The 22,231-nt window shown below is 32.6% G+C and overlaps 1 protein-coding gene and 1 long non-coding RNA gene across 2 annotated transcripts in view; one reads left to right on the top strand and one right to left on the bottom strand.

Moving 5' to 3' along the window:
- LOC105331018 (uncharacterized) overlaps positions 1-22,231 on the top strand; it is a 79,780-nt gene that overhangs the window by 26,148 nt on the left and 31,401 nt on the right. The gene's annotated exons all lie outside the window — the stretch shown is intronic.
- On the bottom strand, positions 6,370-8,797 carry LOC105331017 (uncharacterized). The gene is made up of 3 exons (XR_010711594.1): positions 8,647-8,797; positions 8,280-8,435; positions 6,370-7,129 (listed from the first exon to the last, which is right to left on the bottom strand). It is a non-coding gene; the product is annotated as an uncharacterized lncRNA (long non-coding RNA).

The following is a 22,231-nucleotide window of genomic DNA, read 5'->3' as shown; positions in this document are numbered from 1 at the left end:
GGTTTATCAAACTATTTAATTTTTCATATATTAAGGCAAAATATCGAATACGTAAATTCACCGATCACCAGGATCTAACTTAAAGGTTTTATTTATTAAAAGTCTATTTGGGTTTTATTATTATTTTAATTTTATTGATAAGTTTCTTGGGCTTATATTTTATGGATCGTTTTCGGTTGATATTTCCAAAATAATTTTCAAAACTTGATTAAAAAATCCGGATTGTATGACTATTATAAAATTTATTTCGATTGTAGTGAAAACAAAAGTCAATTTTAAAAGGTAAATGAATAAAGAATTAACCATTGCATCGGTGCTTGAATTAGCGCGGTTAACAGCTTGGGTGATGACAGATGTCGTTTTTTTGTTTGCAATTTTGATATAAATCAACATTTTACTCTCTTTTTTGGGGGTTGAAAACACTTCGTTTTCAAAATAGGGCAAACAAAATTGGGGGCACCTATTGATAAATTCAGGAAATCCACATGCAAGGAACTAATCTAACAAAGCGCATGCAGTTCACCGACAATTTTCTTAGTTTGAGAACGGAAACTTGAAGGAAAAATTTCTGTTGGTTTTACGATGACGGTACGCGTATATGTGAAGCGGTTGACATCCTTTCAACCCTTTTTACTTGTGAATATTGTTTTGTTTACAACCTGTTACCATAGTAATCCTTAATATTCCACTTCCGAGTGAACTGTTTTCAAAAAAATATTGTTTTATCTTTTATCTTCCATGAAAAAAACCCACGGTAATACGATAGAGAAAAGTGAAATCGGTTAAAATGTTTCATCTAAATCCTCAAATACAATAATAAAATGTAGTTAAAGTACAGTTTGTTCTGTGCAATATTACCGTAATTAAATAATTATACTAAACGCGAGGTTAAACGTACAATTAACCATAGTATTTATATATCGAACTTAATTTCTAACATGTACCTTTGTTATGATGGATATGCAAGAATCCAATGTACGTAGAATGTGTGATTATATAAAATCCGTTTTCGCCTGAAATGACCATTATTATCGGTGTTAAGCACTGATACCCTTATAAAAACATTGCATTAGTGTTTTAGTTAATTTAAGGCATGTCCATTCAATAAAGGCTTGTTGACAATTGTATGTTTTGAACTACCTGTACCTTGGTGTCCGTGTGAACCAGCATTGATGTATTTCATAATGGGTCAGTTTACGATACACACTTAACTATTCATTAAGAATTTATTACAGACATTTATGTAATAATACACATAAAGGTACAGTGTATAATTAACAGTACATATTCTCGGCAAAGAGTCAAAGTACAAAAGGACCATCTCTCGTTTTTCACAGGTAAAGTTGTGCTTGGCTACCTCTGTTATGTCCAGGATTATTGTACTTTTATGTAGGAGAACAAAACGTTTATTACATAATTATGTACGAGTTACAATCGATATAACACTAGATGATACCCCGCGCAAGCGCGGGAATTAACAATTTACACATTTATACGATGCAATGCCTAAATTGCTTTCTTAAAATATTCTTAAAAATTGAAATAAAAAATCCTGAATTGCTGGATTTTTAGAAGAGCGGGCAGAGTGTAAAAAGTAAACTGATATGGATGATGCACATGGCCTTGATTCTTTTTATTGCAACTGACTTGAAAAAACTAACAATTAAACTACTTTGTGTTATTTTAAACCAGGGAATGGGTATTTAGTGCGCCTTATCTCTTATTTTTTTCAATAGGTCAAATACTTTAATCTAACACTGTCCCAAAAAAGAGGGGGGGGGGGCTCTTTCTGGAAAGTTCTGTAAATCAAAACTTAAATTGCATCAAATTATTCCATTTTATTTACTGATGTTTTTGTAGTTCTTTCCCATTATAAATTGTTTTTGTTTTGATGAAACTAGATGATATCACGCGCAAGCACGGGAATTTACACTTTACACATGAATATGATACAATGCTTAATATGTTGAATCATATGTTTTCTTCTCTCTTTTTTTTGGGGGGGGGGGGGGGGGGGAGGGGGGGTCTATTTTTGCATAATCTGTGTCTAAAAATTTTCTTGATTGTTTTCTTAACATATTCTTTAAAATTGAAATAAAAAACCAACTATACATGAATTCCAGATGAAAAAGACTATTTTAAAAAAATAATTGGGAAACCCCCCCCCCCCCCCCCCTATTCAACTTCCCCTTTTCATTTATTATTTACGTACAATTTAGAACACAATCTGTTCATTGTTTACAGATTGAATTATAAGGTTAACTACCAATCTGTCGTGGAATAAAAATAATCAATGAAATTAAAAAAAAAACCGCTTATGTAGCGTTATTTAGTTAATTCGCCGTACATTTTCCGACATGAAGTCTATCCGCGTTCCTGGGCACCCCGCTTTGGGAAGTTCTTTGAATCAAAAAGAAAATCACCCCAAATTAATCCATTTTATTTATAAATATTTTTTAATTAACCATAGATTGCCGATCCAGGGTACCTTCGATGCACGATGAACTCTCCTACATTCTTCTCCATGACGTTAATTAGTCAACCCGCGTTCTTGGTTACCCCGTTCTGGAGAGTTCTGTCCGATGTTCTCACCAGAGGTCGTGCTTCGCAAGCATCTACCCATCAAAAATAAAACGCGCAATCAAGACACGAAATGCCTTTTTTATATAGTTAACATTTGTCAAAACTTAACTTCTATGTATATGCTAAGTAAGTCCCCAATAAATATATTCACTGTTTACGTTCACTCAATATTATTTCATTGCAAGGATACATTTTGATGCTAACTCCGACTGACTTGGATCCGCTAATGTTTTCTTTATCGTTGCTAAGTATGTAATAAATCCAGAGGTGCTCGAATGAAAGTTAACGAGTGAAATTGTGAAATTTCGAGCGGAAGTATAAGTGTTCGGATAATATTCTCAAAATACGTAAGTACTGGTCGATTTTCATATCATATTTTACTTTGATTTATGTTGAAACATCAACATCTTTTAAGATGTATGTCTTATTTCACCATCTAGCGGGTTTTTAAATTAAACGATGATATTCAGAACAGAGTTATCGTTCGTGTTCAACCACGTGTAGAGTGGTTGATAATATAAACATTGGGTTGCTTAATAAAATCTTAGCCATGTTGGATGCTTGTGGTGTGCAATACTATGTTTTTAAAAAATTAATGGGTGAATGTTTTGCATAAAAACTTAGTGTATCGAGTCATTTTCAAGGAACATTCTGCATAAAATAGTACAGTCTGTTTCACTATTGATATTATTACAAGGTCAGGCGCAAATCGAAAATTAATTCTTAGAGGGGATCTCTACTACGCATGTTAATCGCAACAGCAGAAAAAAAACTATTTTTTGTTTTGTCTTGTTTATTTCTAGAACACATTTTATCCACCAATTAATGAAGATAAAGTTTAAAATCAATAAATCTCTAGAATTTATATTTGACTACAAGTACCTAGATTCTCTCAAAGACTATAAACACGAGGCACGATTTTTACTGTGAAACAGAAAGGGTCAAATAAAACCACGTGGTCTAAAATTTCAATGACAATAACATTCGCAGGGGGGAAGCATGTCCACAACATTTTTGCTATTTCGGGCTGGTTTATCAATCAAAGTACTGAAAGCTGGGCTCTTTTGGTGTGTCTTTATGCATATTGTGTGGTAAAGACTGAAATCTCTCTCTCTCTCTCTCTCTCTCTCTCTCTCTCTCTCTCTCTCTCTCTCTCTCTCTCTCTCTCTCTCTCGTGCTTTTAATGTCGGCGAAGCGTCAGAGAGCGACCAAATTTTGTTAGCGGCTATAAACAAAAATATGTCTGTCTAGTAGAAAAAAGTTCAACAGTTGCTGCCTTGAATTTGCAACATGCATTATACATTCAATCCCCATTTCTTCAACGCGCAGCAAAATAGTTCATGGAAATTCATGCGCATTGTATGTGTCCAAAATGCATAGTCTTGTTTTTAAAACAAGTTATTAATAAGAAAACTAAAAAACATAGACAATTCTCTCGAAATTAAAAAAAGGAAACAAACTGTCCTCAAAACGTGGCTCTTTGTGTAACTATTTGGTATAGCGGAAGTTTTTACTTTGACGCTGTTTGGTTTTTTGTTTACTTTTGAAGTTGTGCTATTTATAGTAACATTGGCGATTTGCCTGCCTACAGCCAGGACCCTGCTTTCAGCAGAGCCCGGCTAAAAATGAAAGTAGATTTTTAAATAAAATAAAAGAAACTACTTATCAGGTATATTTCAGTTATACCTTACGAACATCATCTTACACGTGTTGAAATACCAAAGGTATATGCAGTTACTCTGGTGCAGGCATTTTTTAGTTTATTTGCAAAAAGTTTTAATTTTTAGGTATAGATAAGGTACGTTGTAATTGAATTTTAACTAAGTTTTAATTTTAACTAAATTTTTAATGACTTGTAAAAGACAAAAATCTTAGTAGACTGGTCTACAAAGAAGAACCGTTATTAGTTGTTAGAGAACATGTGGAAACATCAAAATTTAATGGGATCTGTTCCATAAATCTCCTTTAATAGGTCCTGGAATACTCGCAAATGCTACTTTTTACATAGTCATCCACATCAAGTTTGAGAATACTATATCGTTTGATACTGTACAACAGCCATTGTTCGAGTTTTCGTGGTCTGGCTGACAACGCACTAGAAACGCTGTGAAAGCGCGGTATAAACGATAATGAACGCTGAAGAAACGTCAACAGAGCGCGTTGAACGCAGCGACAGCTCTTTTTGGTTCGCTGTATGAACGCAGCCAAATGAAAAACATCTCGTTAAAACGCTGTGGATGCGCAGTGAGAGCGCGACATGGACGCAGTGACAAGGGCTCTGTGCGAGCGCAATCGACGTATCACTGCGTCTACACTGCGATTAGCTGCGTTCCTGGAGCGCCCCAATGGAGCTCTCGTGGCGTTATTAGTCAGCCCGCGGGCTGACTAATTGAGTTAGGGTGAAACTGCAAATGCACTTGCGAAAATTGGAATTCTGGGAAGGAATTAGACAGTCCGTGTTCGAGAAATTCGAATAAGTTATGAAACTGATCAGTTTTTAGGTCAAACTGCGCATCACCAGTCACGCTTCTGTAATGGAAGGCTTTCCACGGGTATCGTCTGGAGCCACGGTTTGGGGTCCGCATACGTTTATTTTGGAGAGGATATGACGGTGGTTTTCGACGAGGGACCTATATTTCAGAGAGCAGTCTTTGCAAAGTTTCAATTTAAAAATACAACATGCACAGTTGCTGTAGATTACTTTAAAAAGGATATACCGCTACACACTTGTCTCCTCACATACAGTTATAAAATAAGTATGCAGACTAATTGTGCACCCGCCCGCTATGATTGTTCTGGAAACTATACATTGTATATAATTTATGTCATTCAACAGATAGTGTATTCACTTTTGACCTGAAAATTAATATTCCACTGGCTGACTTTCTTAGCTTTTTAAAAAAATAACCTTGTTAGAGACCTTACGGCGCTGTCACGGCGATCTCACTCCGTTTTTACTGCGCGTTTATCAGAACGCAGATCCACGGCTTGTACTTTGAGCATGTACAAAGTGCGCGCCGTCGCATGGCGTTCTATAATGTTCTAGGCGATCCCACCCCGACAAATGAAGATGTCGTTGCCGTTGTTACGGCGCTGTGGGAGACTCTACTGCGTTTACCTTGGCGTTTTATATTATTTAAGGACGCAACGAAATGGCCATGTGGACGCAGCTCCAGTATGACAGGGTACTCTGGTGCAGGCATTTTTCACTTTATTGGCAAAATGTCTTGATTTATATGTACAGTATAGATGTACACAGTACTCTCTGTAAGCAAATGTCATTACTACAATATTATTTCTTAGTTTCTCTAATTTATTTGTGTACAAGAAAAAAAACTAGGATCAAAGTTTAAAAAAAAACATTTCTGCAGTCACTGGAACATTAAAACTCCTTATCATCCACAACACACACACACACACACACATATATATATATATATATATATATATATATATATATATATATATATATATATATATATATATATATATATTTGCAGCGTCGAAATATATACGTTAATTATGTTACATGTTTAGGAATTAAAAAAAAAATCAGCTTTAAAACTATATATAGTTGCATAGTCGAAATATATACGTAAATTATAGATACTTATATGTTAAAGGTTTATGAATAAAAAAACTTCAGCATTTAATTTCATAACTATTTCAGCATTAAATTTTATGAACTTATCGATAAAACAATGAAATCAGAAGACAGTAAAATTGTTTATTTCATATCTCATAACGAAAGCTGGTCGTTTTTAGCGCTGTCCATCTGTCAGTCAATCGAGCTTTAGTGCTTTATATGAAACCCAATATTTCGAGATACTGATATCTAATTTTGATACACGCTGAATAACTAATCGTAATGTCGCCTTCGCCATTTTATAATGGAATCACACCCGATCAATCCACTGGTTTTTAATGGGATGAATGATTTCGTTTTAAATAAAAATAATACGGGGGGGGGGGGGGATCAATTCTAACATTTTCTTTACAATCGAAAAGTTTAACACTAAGAATTTTAAATGAAAATTTCAAAGTTTATGGGAAATATTCATTTAATCACTTTATTGTTTTTACAACGATTACAGCATATTTTAAGGATTTTCGTCATAAATTGTTTGCAACAAACCACAGACTGTCGTTAAACAGTGGTCAACAGCAAATGCAGCAAAAATAATAAAATATATGTATTCAGCATTCGATGTGTTTGTCCAGACTCGATAAAATTTATGTATTTTTCATTCGATGTGTTTGTCAAGTCAATATGTTTTTCATCTTCTTGAAATCTTGTACACAATTAATGCAACAACACTGTAAAAAGAAATAAATAACTCGGTCTTCATCGCTGTAGAAATCTCGTATGGCCGTGGTCCATTGCAGTAATCTGTGTGACAAAGAGTTACACAGAACACAAACCCAGATAGAAGATCATAGGCGCATTCTGTCAAATTGTTTGGTTTCACCCTTTTTGCTAGCATTTCGACTTTTTGGCCGGTAAAAAACCCGTCCGTACAACTTCTCATGTAGCTAACATAGACACCTGGAAAACACACAAACATGTACATCATCAGCACTAGGACATAGAGTCATGCTAGAAGATATTGTTTTACGTTGTTATGGTATTCAATGTATACTGAAGGGATATCGAACAACTTTGAATCATTTTGAATTGGTTAAATATGTATTACTACATAACAAAGAAAGTGAAGCGATCCAAATTCACATGACTGACATCATATAAGAAGCCAGTCATTTTGCACCTTTAAACATGTTTGACGTTTTATTTCATTAAAAAAATGAGGAAAAAAATATAATTTTGTCAAAATATCGGCTGTAAATGTTTCATTTCATTTCATATTTTAAGTTCATCTTCAGTTTGATGCTTGACACCGCCGTCTTAATATGTGTGCTACAAAATGTTAGAAGAATTCATTAATGATATCATACCCATATCTGGCGACATTTATCACGAGAGAATTTATGAAAATGTTTTGCAGCAAAAAAATTGAACTCGCAATGAATGTAAAATATAATTGAAAAAAATATGCTGGCAACAGAGATTAAAGCCAAAATATGTATTCAATTAAGATTGCGTGCCTGCTTATTAGAATAACACTAGACACTGTCGCCTAGCCGTAAACTGATTGGGTAATATCTTCCAATGCCACTCCAACCTTTACAAACATGATCATGGTGCTAAAAAAATCAACAGAGCAGCGAGACAAGGGAAAATATCATGGAAATAACATTTACTATCCATAATAGCCCCAGATTCAATGAATTTGGAGGCAAACGGATAATATGATATTATGTGTGGGATTAATACTTAGTATACTTGGAAATAATTTTCATGTTGAAGTAACAAATTGAATATGAAATAGCGGAATGTGTCCTAAAAAATGACTTTTTCCTGTTCTTGAAGAGTTGCCCCCCCCCCCCCCCATTTGCATTTAATCTTTAAAAATCATTTATAAAACAATTCTACTTTTCAATGCTTTGAATTTATATCAGACTATTCAATACATGATGGATATTCAAGATTTAAAAAAAATTAGGTCCTAATATGGATCGGATACCTTAGTAGTTATAATTTTATTTATTGTTTTAGCAAAGATATTATACTGAATGTTTTCAACAATTATAAACAGTAAAAATGTCACATGAGTATTTAATATTCATAATTCGGTTACCTCCGGCATTGATGATAGCTTCGATCAGACAGTGATTGTCTGATGTACAGTTGCGAACAAAGCGCCCCCCTTTCAATCTGTCGTGCACAAGTCTTTCACCCGATATACAAGTCTGTTCCGATGTTGTTTTCTCGCATACATAGCAACTTATTCCATCTGATAAATGCACAATCATTCTTAATTGAAGTTCAAATCGATTTTCTTCTCATTCAATCAAGAACAAATGAATGTAATTACAGAATATAATAAGTAAGGAATATCATCCAAAAAATGTTATCCTTTCTTACAATCTTTTTTAGGATAAGTTATAAACAATTATTGTGCATAACGATTATATATTAATATCAAAGCTTGCATGTAAACTTACTTGAAATTGGCAAATCCGTCAACAAAGCAACAAAAATGACAAGAAAAACCTGCGACATTTCTCTACTTAATGCGTGTGAATTTTTATCTCTACATCTCGGCCATTTTCATTCCGATGATGAGGAATATTCTCTGGGCGGACTCCCAAACCTCGGGTTATGACATTAGGAGTTCCATTAATAAGCAATGGTAGTAGACAGAAGAGGTATGTCAATATTTACACTTATCGCAACCATTAAGGCCCACGAACCTTTTTTGACAGGAATTATGTTTTTTCACTTTGTCTTACGATGTGTACAAATTGTTCTTATACCGGATCAATAAAAAGAAGCCCATCAAAGCTTCAGTAGATTATGAGTAAATACCCTGTGTGTTCTCCGACAACACCCCCGAAATGTAGGACGGTACGATTGGTTTGTGACAACAATGATACTTGTACTTTGGCTACTTCAAGAGAGTATTAAAATTTAAAAGCTTTAAATGTAGTATATATATGTATGTAAGATCTAGATAGATAACGAATCGATTCAGTTTCAACCTTGCTCTGATTTGATCTTTGTAACAAGTTTGATAGTAATGTGACATAAGAGCAGAGCAGCCTGTCGTGGACATCCTCAACTCTAATGTTCATTAACATATATTATTTAAAGGAGTTAATGCTTGCTCTAGTACTTTTGCATTTAAGTGAATGCTGGTATATATGCAGACATTATAATTGCTTTTGATTGTCGTTTAATGTTCCTTTGGAGAATATTTCAGTCAAATTAAGGTAACGTTCAAATGATAAGAGCTTCAATTTACTTCCAATAATTGGCAATGACGAGGATTTCGAGTCATTAACACCTTTTAGAAGTCTCTCAGATGAACAAAATCTTATCTTTCTTTAGTAATTTGCTTTTCTTTCTATCATATGCGCACGATTTGATAAGACGTACAATAGAATTGATGTTAAATAAAAACATGCACGTAATTTTGTAAATAATAAAATGAACTAATGTTCATTACTGGTTTGAACTTTGGGTCTTACAAATGTATGTTCAGCAATTGTTTTTCACGATAAACATCATCGAACATTGAAATAATTGATGTTGTACGTCCATGATTACTGTTACTTGGACAATAAATATTCTAAGTTGGCCCTCCAATTTCTAAATTAACAACCCCTGTGATTTTATTGAATGTAGAAAACCCATACTGTGGAATCACTAGAATTCGTGGGGGCCAGTGTTTGTGGATTGTAGGTTTTTCCTTATTCGTGGGGTGTAATTTTGTGAATGCTTCAGTTTTCAGTTTCAGTAAGAAAACTCACTTTATCGAAATTTGTTTTCGTCGAGGATGTAAATTCCTGGGAGAGGGCTACCCACGAATCCCACGAAAAATAAGCCACAACGAATTTTAACGATTCCACAGTTATGCATGTACATGCATTTTTTGTGTGTTAAATATGTTTTGAAATATAATTAAGTATTTAATTTGAATCGGACACAGAGTTCACAAAATTTAGAAAATGTGGAAAAACTGGTTAAATATTTAAACATATAAATCAATTTCAAATACTATTATAAATGAGACTTTTGCAAAAACAATGTAAAATTCTGAATTTAATAAAAGAGAAAAAGAAACAACCAAATATTTACTCCAGGTACATGATATCGTATTTGATAGTCTAATTGCACTTTTGTATCCTAGGTTAAACGCGATTAAACTTTTTACAGATTGAATGCTGCATCACTTTGACTTAAAGCACTGACAGAATTACTATTAATAAATAACTTAAATGTTTCGTTATATGCACTCTAAAGCTAAGTACGGACATTGTTCTGTTCATTAGAAGATATGGAAGGAAGGACAGACTATTATCGGCTTTTCAATGGCCACCATACAACAGGTAGTACCTTTGATGTATGTAGACAAATACTGAGTTATCGTAGTTCACAAACTCTCTAAGCCTTGAATTCACCTTTCTTTACCTTGAAAATGAATTATTATTGACATTTAGAATTTACATATTATGTGAAAGAAAATACTACGGAATTAAAGTTTTATTACCTACTAATGGTTTAAAAGAAACCAGACGTCAAAAGAAACCCTGTCATTTACACATTACATTGTGTTTGATTTATCCATGAATAAAATATTCTATACAGTTATATGTATTTGAAATGGACGGATTTATTCTTAAGGAATAATCGAATGTTATCTTTTTTTCCCACAAATAAAAAAGCAAATACATTTGTTATAACAATTATTTCACAGATGATAGAAGAATGAATATATTCGGTGTTTGTTTTATTAAATCAATAAAATTTTAATAATAAAAAGTCATACGAAAAACATTGTAATACATATTGTAATAAAAAGTCCCTTACGTTCAAAATCAGATACCAGATCTCTCTTCGTCATATATACCGAATACCGGTCGTCAGACGAAACCAACACTTCGAGATTTGCCTTTTTTTAATTTAAAGGGACCTAGACATGATTTGAGATCAAATTTTTATTTTTTTAAAATCTTGTGCATTTTGAATGATTCACAAAAACTTGAATGTTAGAAGTCAAGATACAAGCAAGATAGAGAGGTAAGAAATCATAGTTATGTAAATAAAGCTCGAGTCTTTTATATGTTTACGAATATTGCAAATTACAGAAATTACCATCTCTTTGACAAAATGACTCGTGCGAAACAACATAAACTGCTTCAGTGTGTTCATAGATAATATTATCAACAAAAAAGTAACATCTGATTGGGAGTCTTATCAATACCATACATATATGAATGATAACAAGACAGGAGCTTTGTTTCCATAACAAAGAATTTCGAACTCTGTATCTTGTTTGTAATGTATTTTTTAACTTTAAAAGTTTGGCAAATCATTAAAAATGACAATATTGACTATTCTAGATCTCAAATTGTGTCCAAGTCCCTTTAAATACAGGGTCAATGACTTTTTGCATGTGTTTGATCAGACGTTAACATCGCTATGAAGCACAAAGTATATCTTAAAAGATGTGTCCAACACAACCAAGATCTTATTTTAAAAATTCGATTTTACAATCAGAATTCAAAATATATGAATATACGCAGTCAGAGTAAGTATTAAATGTGGTTCTTTTCGGCTTTAAAACGAGTACCGAGAGACAACTCCACGAACTTAAAAGTTACTGTATTGATATACTTTTTAATGCTCATTTCCTGATTTTTGAATTAGATTTAGCAGATGTACCTTCAATCTTACAACTTAAGCACATTCTCAATAAATTGTTTTGATAATTACATTCTTCACGTTATAACATATTTTCTCTAAATATTCTTTAAGTTATCCTGTATTTAATTAGATATATTTCAAATTGGTTATTTAGCTTGAAGACTGTGTTTGATAAAATACAAAGTAATGTTTTAGTCTATGCTCTTGGTATCATGGTTATATTTAATATTTTTATAGGTCTCTAGCTATGACTCTGTTATATGGTGGATTCGTGGCGTCTTAGTCTGTGAATATGAGATGTGTAGGGGAATCGTGGATTTATGAAATGGTACACTTGCCAGTCTTCAGATTCCTTTATAATATCTGGAGTATGTCTTGCAAATTAACAAAACAAATGGCATATATTGATTCATTTTACCTACAACATCAAAACCAAAAATAAACACACGGAAAAAGACCGAAAAAACAATGATTTTATTTTTCTTTCAAATATAATGGAAAATAACAGAAAACGTTCAGATAAACACCGATCTCCCACATTTCTCTGTATCCGGAGTGTAATTCCATTAGCAGAGTGCTTATCATTGCGGGTGGCAATCAAACCCACGTGCAGGGGCGTGGTTTTACACTGATAAGCTGCTCAGCCTAGTTACCGAACGTTTTTCTCCTGCTGAACAATATATAGCTACTTTGTCAATAAGGTTTTAGGGAGTTATTGTAAACTTTTTTTCTAAAGGATAAAAATTGGCTAACGTAAGAATGTTTAAATAAAAATTTGCTGTACGAGCTGAAGGGCGAAGGTGTCCTTAATATAATAGTTTTTTTTCCTGCTGATGAGTTACACACCCCAGGTAGTGATGGGCAGCGAGTGTGTTCGTATTCAAGTTGTTTTAAACAGCTATGATGTATGGTACAATTATATTAAATGCAAACGCGTGATGAATTGAAAATGTAATTACTTTTCCAACATCAAACATTTTCACTAACACATTTCGTTAAATCCGAGATTAAGAGCTCCTAACTTCAGAAGAAGTGGCAAGTAGGAATTTTCATTGCTAGTTTTTCATATTTCGTAAAACAATCCCTTAGTAATGGGTATAACGCTTTCAATAAAATTGCATTGATTAAAAAGTATCATCTTTCTTGTGAACCAATATTAATTTTATAGTGACTCATATGGCTGTGCACATCTGAGGTATGAAATTTTTTATCCGTGACTTAATATAGTACTATATATATATATTAGTTGTAAGTAAAGAACGATATGTTGCCTACCCCTAGAAATACATATATATCGTTTTATGTACCATGAAATGATGTGTGAAGCTTGTATTTTATCTTGTTTTTGTTTATTTTAAGATAAAAAATTTTGTTCTTCGTCGACAATTATATAATGTGCAATGATTGGTAAGGAGTTTTGTAAAACTTGACGGCACGCACGTATTTACAATCAAGAAAATTATTACGCGTAATTTTATTGGCAAATTTGACGAAATGCATGGTTATGATTTTATTAGCTTTAAATAGCATTATCAAAATTTAATAAAAATGACGTGTAAATTCAAAATTCTCTAAGGTGTTTCCTTCTTTCAAGAAAAGGCATATAGAAAGGCACAAGGGTGGGTGGTAATATTTCATATAATAAAAATTAAAATAATTCGACACTTAACATTTATTTACAAGAGAGCTAGGGCTAACACAGTCAGATTAAAATACATTTTTTTAAATAACTGTGTGAGAAAATGTAGTACTTGAGTTCCTTTTTTATCAATTATTTTGCATCCATTGAATATGACACATGATTTGCAAAGTAAAAAACGAAACAAACTCATCACAGTACTCCTTATCTTAAAGTCTCATTGATAATAGACATAATATACGTCGGGATCGGTCATAAAATCAAAACACTAGTTTTATTTACAGTGGTTAGTCTCTTTAAACAAGAGTTTTGTTGTTGCTGTGATTCATCAGAGAATTAACACCATACTTTCAAGAAGAAAAAACTATGAACTAAGCCCCCCCCCCTTAAAATCTGCTTGCATTGTGTCACACCTGCTCCTAACATTAACAAAAGTTACATTATTAGCATCTTTAAATACGTATTTGCTTTCTTTGTTAGTATAATGATAAATTTAATAAATATTCTGTAGAAAAGAAAATTGTACTTCAGCCCCTTTTTCAAAAATCCAATGATGAAAAGCATAATCGCCTATCATTTGGATACATCCAAATAAACTACAAAACATATTTAGGCTACCACTTTTTGAACTCTCTGAACTAAAATCTGCTTTCATCATTGGTGCTAAGAGAGGTAATTCTGAGTCTATTCATTTTTCTCAGTGATTGGTGTATTAAAAAAAGTGTAGAATTTGTTTCAACGACAAATCAACCAAATTTTATTGAAAATTATTAAAATGAAAATGAAGGTTTATTAAAAACACATAATTGTAGATCATCAAAATTAATAATAATTGAAAATAATGCAAAATTATTATATTGTTGATTCTGTCGAATGCACTCCATCAATGGAAATAAATTTACAATTTTAATGGCATGATTCAAAGACAGAAAAAGCCTCTCATTTATCATCATTTGAATTTAAAAGTGAAATATTGTTCAATGATTGCGAATACGGAAAAACCCATTCCAATGAGATTGGAATTTGGTCTTTTTTTTTTTTATAGATTTTGTTAAACAGACTGAAAGGAAGGTGGTGCGTTGAAATCCAATTTTAATATTCCTTTCATTTAAGAGGCACCATTTACTCTTTTTATTTACATGACCGTATACAGTGTGTATACCATTTTTTCAAACTTAATACAACATCATTACTTTTTATTCCACAAACTCTGACCTTTAAAAAACCTATACATTTTCGCATAAAAGACGATCCCTTTACGTGATGTTGACTGTGCACCCCCCCCCCCCCCAAGTAGTTTACCACACCACATTGTAAGTATTCCCCTCTATACACTACCCCATCATTAAGAAAAACAAGAATAACATCCTAGCAATAAAATATACTAGCAAAAAAACAGATATGCATTTAACTAATGTTATAGAAATGTTTTAAGGACACTCTCGATTAGATAAACAATTTGTTTTAGTTTTTATTTCTTCCCTATATGTTGTTTACTCTCATAGCTATTCGCACTTTAAATATTGTTTCTTAGTATATGAACATATGGTAAATTTAAACAGCATAAACAAGTCTAAAATACAATATTGGGACAGAAAATGATAGGCTGATATACATATAAGACTATAGTCCTCTAGGTTTCAAGCTCTGAGCTTTATGTGTATTTTCAGAAGGACTTCTTTTTGTAACTTGGTTGAAATATTAAAATATCTCTACAATAGTAATGAATCAGTTTAATATTGCATGAAAAAAGCTTATTTTGACTGAAGCATTAGGGTGTGTTGATGATTTCATTTCAGGAAACACCCTTCCTTTCGGAGAAGACTCCCAAATAAAGCACAACACTTTGTTTTAGCTCTTTCTGTCGTGAGCATAACTAACAAAAATTTCAAAGACCCCAAAAATGATAAACCAAGTGCAAAATAATAAACACTATTGTTGGTATAACTAGAAACAAATAAAATTCCGTGAGTCTATTTTACCCACATGCCCTATTTAAATGAAGGTTATATATAAATAATCATTTAAGATGTTTTTTTCCTTAAACAAAGGTATAACGTGGATACATTCAAAGATTGAAGAGGAGATGAAATCGATTTCAAATGAAACATATCAGTTCGTGTTGAAAATGAAAGAAAAATGACCAGAAATACTATAATATGAAAGTATGCAATGATATTAATATTCTTCACGGGAAGATGAAGAAGGCACGGAGAAGCATCGATCGCAGTAAATTCTTGCATTTGTAAAAAATGAGAACATATCAAGGCAATGACTTACATAAGTCAGCTTATTTAATAGTGTAAATTTTGAAATGAAATGGTGTATTAAATAGATTTTAACTACATCATTTTTTTCTTTCAAAACTTAGTTTTCAAAAATAGGAGGAGTTCCGAGTGACCACTCTCACATAAAAAAGCACAATCACATAAAAAAGCACCTTCGCATAAAAAAGCACCATCACATACGTAAAAAAAGCACCATCTTCATATAATAAAGCACCATCTTCAAAAACGCACAATCTACTCATAAAACGCACCATTTCATATAATAAAATACCATCTTCACATACTCACTAATTAGCACAATCTTACCATAAAGAAGCCATCTTCACATGATATAACCACATAAGGCATGCGCAGCTATGGCGTTCCATAATCAGTAGGTGTCATGCAGAGAGTGGTCGATTGCTTTTATCAAGCCTACCACGATGAAAGACTTATTCCTTTTCGAAACATTCAATGGGCAATGGGCAGAGCTAATTACAACTTTCTACAAAGAAAATCCACTAACACTCCTAAAATTGCAGAAGAATATGTTGGAAATGATCTGCGATTTGAAAAAAATGAACTCATACAACAGTTAAAAGTTGTTGGGACCAAAAAATTATACACAAGAAGTTTCAAGACATAAATAGAAAAAATGTCAATAGTGTTCATTTTAAGAGCAAGTTACTTAGACCATTAAAAACATCATCTAAAGGCTGGAGAGTTTTCGGGATAAAAAGAATAAAACCCCAGGGACCAAAGACAATGACAATGAAATATTCTGCAATCCAATGAAAACTTTAGATGCAGAAGTTGTATAAGAGGCTTCTTTTCTACAAAACCGAATGATGCTACAGTGATTCAAGATACGGATATTATGATGGATGGAGTTGAAGACTTGAAGGTTGGCGATACTGGGGAAAACATGGACTGTAAAAGAAATATCGCTATCGAAAATCGTGCTGATGAAGACATCACAATTGTAATTGACATTTAATTGCAAGGCAAACGCAAGACAAAGTTGGCATAATATACACAATGTAGAAATCCTGCTTTGGTTTTCCTCAGAAAAAAACGTTGAGTGAATTTACTGACAAAGAATTGCGAGACATTTTGACATTCCTTATTGACAAAGTAAGATAAGAGAGAGGTAAAAGTTTGCATTTTGTTGAATCTGCCTAAATATGAAACGTTAAACAAGTTTTCAAACTTATTTGAAGATTCTTTGAGTGTTCGAAATCAAAGGAAAAATAAAAGGAAACTCAATAGGCAATCCAATCTCTGAAAGTAATGTACCTCAGAGCTTTATGAATATCTACATATCCAAAACTTGCACTGGTTATTGCACACGCAGAATGCCAGTAGAAGAAAATGTTTAATCCTGGATAAAAGAGCAGATAATTGCAGAAAATAATAGAATAAAATGTGGGAACGAGTCATTCATGCTATTTCATTCCCCAGAATTTATGGTGGATCTCTACACCAAATAAGTGTTGGGCATTTTTGTTGAATGCATTTGTTACTAAAAATAACAATAGAAGAGCTTAAAACACAGTGTTTTATGCCCTAGAAAAAATTTAAATGTCAGTTTTGTTTCATATAACAATTTTTCAAATGTTCAAACATTTCTGCTTTCAAATTCCTATTAAAGTTAAATGTTATAATAAAGTTTTGAAATGAAAAACAAAATAATCATTCGCAAAGTTCGTATGTTTTTATTAGAATTCACATAAAAATGAACCTAAATTTAAAAAAATAGTATAAGGCAACCTGCTGTTCGAATTTTCATAGAAATCTCAAAATATAAATAATATTCGTGGTTTTAATGGGATGAAAACAAGAAACTGAATGAAATTCAAAATCAACAGAAAAATCTAATATAAATGATCCTGTTTAAGAGTTGTCTTTCTTATTAAAGAAAACAAAGAAAAAGGTGAAAAAAAGAAAACGACCTGCTTAACATGTTTATATATAAGGGAAGTAGTGTTTTCAATAATGTTTGAAGCTAACAAATTATATTTTTGATGAATGCATCATGTATATCAACTCTTTAAAACAAAATTTAGTACTTAAATTGACTTTTCTTTTTATTACAATAACAATCATAAACAACAACCATATGTATATTAATACATACGTTAGTTGTCCACAGTGATAGACTTGTAAGTGTGGTAATACTAAAAACATGCTCGTTTTCAAAATTCTTTCGTTCCTGCATTTGGCCTGCAAATCTTCCACTGCTATTGCTACCGATAACTGTTTTTAAAAAATCAATATTAATTTAATGTCATACATATCACATACCTTTCGATTTACCTCCAATGCAAGTCTTATACTGCAAATGTTTTAAATGTTGGGTAGGACAAGAGATAGAAGTATAGTTTTATATCCTTCATGTAGTTTATGTGAAAACATCCTATCTGCTTACCTTTATCATCCGTCTGTGTAGATCGGTTTCCAGATACCATTTAATGCATGTTTAGCATTGAACACTTCCAATTTCTCACCATTGTCTTCTCTGATGATTTTTTCCGCATTCAGATATATGTTACTTTGATGCCGAAGTAATCATTTGTCGCTCAAAGCCTAAAACAGTTGACTAATCGAATTTTCTTGACTAAAACTTAGTTTGAAATTGCAGAGGTATGATCCCTTATTATCAGGACCAAAAGTTAATGACGTGATAATGCATTCTAGTACATCTGTAATGTTAATGCAAATTTGATTTGACTTCAGTGTAAATGTTGACAATTTCTCCGTGCTTTCGTCGATAGTCAGATTGAAAAAAAGTAAGGGGGGCTAGCTAGTTTAAGGACCTGTTTTTGCAATATAATGCAGAAAAGAAACATATCGCTATTGGATAGGCTTAGGGGGGGGGGGGTGGACTGGTGTTTCAATAAATAGGAACAGCAATGGAATCATTTGAGTGGTGTTGCAAATGTTGATTTAGCATTAAATGCTTTATCATCCAAAAATCATTAAAGATTGTTTTACGAAGCACATACCCCCATCCACCGCTTTCTGCAGCATTAATTCCTACGGTGTGAACGGAACAACGCGCAGTGATCATGAGAGAGAGAGAGAGAGAGAGAATTGTCTTCTTAAAGACCATTTAGCCAAAAGAAATTGCGTAGAAGCTTCCTCAGGAGGAGTAGATTCAAATTTGTGCAAATCATGATATTGAGGTAGGTCGAGGCCACAATGGAGTGTCCAATTTTTACAAAGGATTACGAATAGAAAAATCTGTGTTTTTTTCCAAAACCAATCTGTAACTTGGTGAAATCAACCTCATAAAGAATAGATTCAAACTTAACAAAATCGTTATATTCAGGGACAGGGTGGGTTACATTAAGGTGTTCAGTTTTACATAGGAACAATTTTGAAGTTTTTTCAAAAACTGTTTCTTCACTTGCAGTAGGAAATAACCGAGCAATGCTCCGATTGCTTTAGCCAATGGCATCCCTGGAATTGCTCGCAAGTGACAACTATCGTTTTTCTCTTGCTCCCTTTGTCACAATTACAATTACTAGTATAAGTTATCTGGTGTGTTTTGTAAGTTATTGTAACATGCTTTAAAATGCTATTCTCTACGTCACATATTTTTATTATAAGTAATGATTTAACTCTCAGCTGCAGTTTACAAAGTTAATTACCAAGACATAAAAAAATGCACAAATTGAACCTGAAATGCATAGCTAAGTGTTGATTCTAAGAGGATCTTCAAACGGAATTGTTAGGTAATAAATACATTTTGATCAATGATAAATTTCATTTTTTTAACTTATCAAAAAATGAACAATCAAGAAACAAAACAAAACAAGGGCACCGCAAAGCGGAGCATCCCCTCGCGAAATGAATATATTGTGTGGTGAAATGCATTATTCGGAAATAAACATGTAATTGAAGAGACCGAATATTCAACTTGCTAAAAACCGTTTGAATTGAAATAGTTCGTTTATTCTTACCCCCATGCACGCTCTGTGTGTATCCATGGGGGATGGGTGCATTTACGTGGATGAACAATTTGTCCCATTACTAGGGAAAACATACCTCAAACGTGTTAAGGTGGAAAAACACATCATCACAAAATGGCTGACCGCTGATCGAAACGACATTTCGTTTTATTAAAAGGATATTATGAACTGTAACATGTAACTTACTCCATAGCCGAGTGATCCGTACATTCCGAGTTCGAATCCCGCGGGGGGGTTTTGTTGTTACTTACTGGAATAATTATTTAAGATATTCATTTTTTTATTCCCAAACTACAAATTTTTCGCTTATTTGACATTTGTACAGTTTATTTATCATTATATCTTTATTTATCAAAATAATTCCTTTTAATTTGAGTGACCTTTTCCAGGTGTTATTCAACCTTAAACTTTAGTAATATAGTTTGATAAATTCTCTTTATCCAGTGACATGCATTACGCATGTAGACAATTAGTGTAGGCAAATTTAAGTTTCATATTGAAAAGGAAACGTAGCTAACATCTGGCGATCTTATAGTCTGCTCTATGAGAAAATTCAAGTTAACATGTATTAATTTTAACCACAATATTTCAAAAAGAGTAACATGTCTTCAGCGATTTACATGAAATAAATTCCCGGTTAATCATGTTAACGGTATTTGTCAAAGTCTCTGCTGAATTATGAACCTATTCTTCTCTTAAGAAATTCGTTAAATATAGCCCGAAATTCGGCTAACATGGCTGCTTGTTTCGATTAAATTTGCGTGAACTTAATCTCCTGCTTTCTTCAGTTTTTCACTTTGGACATCTTTTCAACTCCCCATTTCTCAAAAATGTTCGCTTGTTACCTTTACAGGACTTACATCCAACAAAATATCAAGTTGTTGATTTGAAATGTTTACTTTCACGAACCGGAAGTCGTACATAAAATTTCTTAGTGTTGTAATTTTAACGATATTTTAAAAAATATATAACGGAATTCCTTGAAAATAAAAAGGGTTTGTCCTTTAAACATGCTTATGAAGTGTACGAAGTTTGATACACATGCATGGGAGTTTTTTTTTAAATTTTGCTAAAAAGGCTGAAATGGACACACACACACACACACACACACTCGTAAAGACATGAAACTCACTACACATGACTTTTCACCAGAAAGTCACTTCACTATTTTCTAAGGGTCGTGAAGAAAAAATTTGAGCAAATTTATAAAAGACTGTCTACTCTTATTAGCCTAGGGGGCTGATAATTCGTAAATTCATTATATTAAAAATTTGGGTTTCCCCCTGAACTCCACTACATCAGACCACGTGACCCACCAGTTAGACACACATGATTCTCACTACATTGTCAGGTTTGAAATACACACATGAAACTGACTACTTACATTAAATTTACTTATTTGTCCCATCTTCTCATTATCAAATGATTTGATACACCATACATTCTTTGTACAGTTTCTAAAGAATTATAGAACACAAGTTTTGTGATTTATAGTGGATTTTAAATAACGTATGTGGCAACGCACTTTGAGAAAAGTACACACTCAAAAAATTAAAACGCGTTATACTTAGGACTAAGCAAACACAGTTTGAAAAAAAAAATTTCAAAGTGCGTTATGAAGGAACTTCAACATTTTTTATTATCGAAACACTTAACGCACTTTGAAAAAATATGTTAAAATAAAAAAACCTGGAATTGAATTTCTAATTTGCTGATAGTATGATGAATTGTTAACACTAGTAAATCTCATTAACCGTCTTTGAGAACGGGGGTGGGTGTGGGTTAACCAATCATACGTACAGGTCAATTACCAGTGCATCATTTACTAGTAATTGATTTCAGGAAGAAGGTTGCCTACCCCTTATATTTCTATCCAAAACGTATGATATTCAGCAACTTGAAGTAAACGTTTCTGATATAGCCCAATGTATCAGATAAGAAGTACTTTAATTTTGCTGCATAGACAAAAAAGGAAAAGGCAACTGCTACGCGATGCAGTTTATGTCATATTTGGATAATTTAAAACTCCTGATTTGTTCTTGTGTAAATTGTCAAACTACGTAAGCTTATGAGAAAAAAATTCTAATCGAGAACTGTTTATAAAGTAAGCTGAGAATGCATTGGGTTCTTTTTTTTTTTTAAATATATCCCATTGAGCTAAACAATATCAAACCAAGGTTAAAACAATCAGTTATTGTATATCAATAAAAGTATCAATTATTTGGACCAAATCCTGAACAGTTTTTTAAAATATCGACGATATCAACGCACTTTGAAAAAAAATTAAAAGCGTGTTTAACTGGTTCCAAAATTACTAGTAACACACTTTGATTTATTTTCAAAGTGCGAAATATTTCAAGGTGCATGTAACAAACCTATAAATCTTTGAATAAACCCAATTATTTGTTTTTCAATTATTTTTTTAATTTTTGAATAGCTAAAACCGAACGTTGTTATTAGAACAACTAATGGACCGTGGCAGTTTAGTCATTGAAAGAGA

This window comes from Magallana gigas, chromosome 3 (assembly GCF_963853765.1).
Source record: "Magallana gigas chromosome 3, xbMagGiga1.1, whole genome shotgun sequence".
NCBI classification, from domain to species: Eukaryota; Metazoa; Mollusca; class Bivalvia; order Ostreida; family Ostreidae; genus Magallana; species Magallana gigas.
The sequence above is the reverse complement of the archived record's forward strand: the minus strand, read 5'-3'. Positions and strand labels throughout refer to the sequence as shown.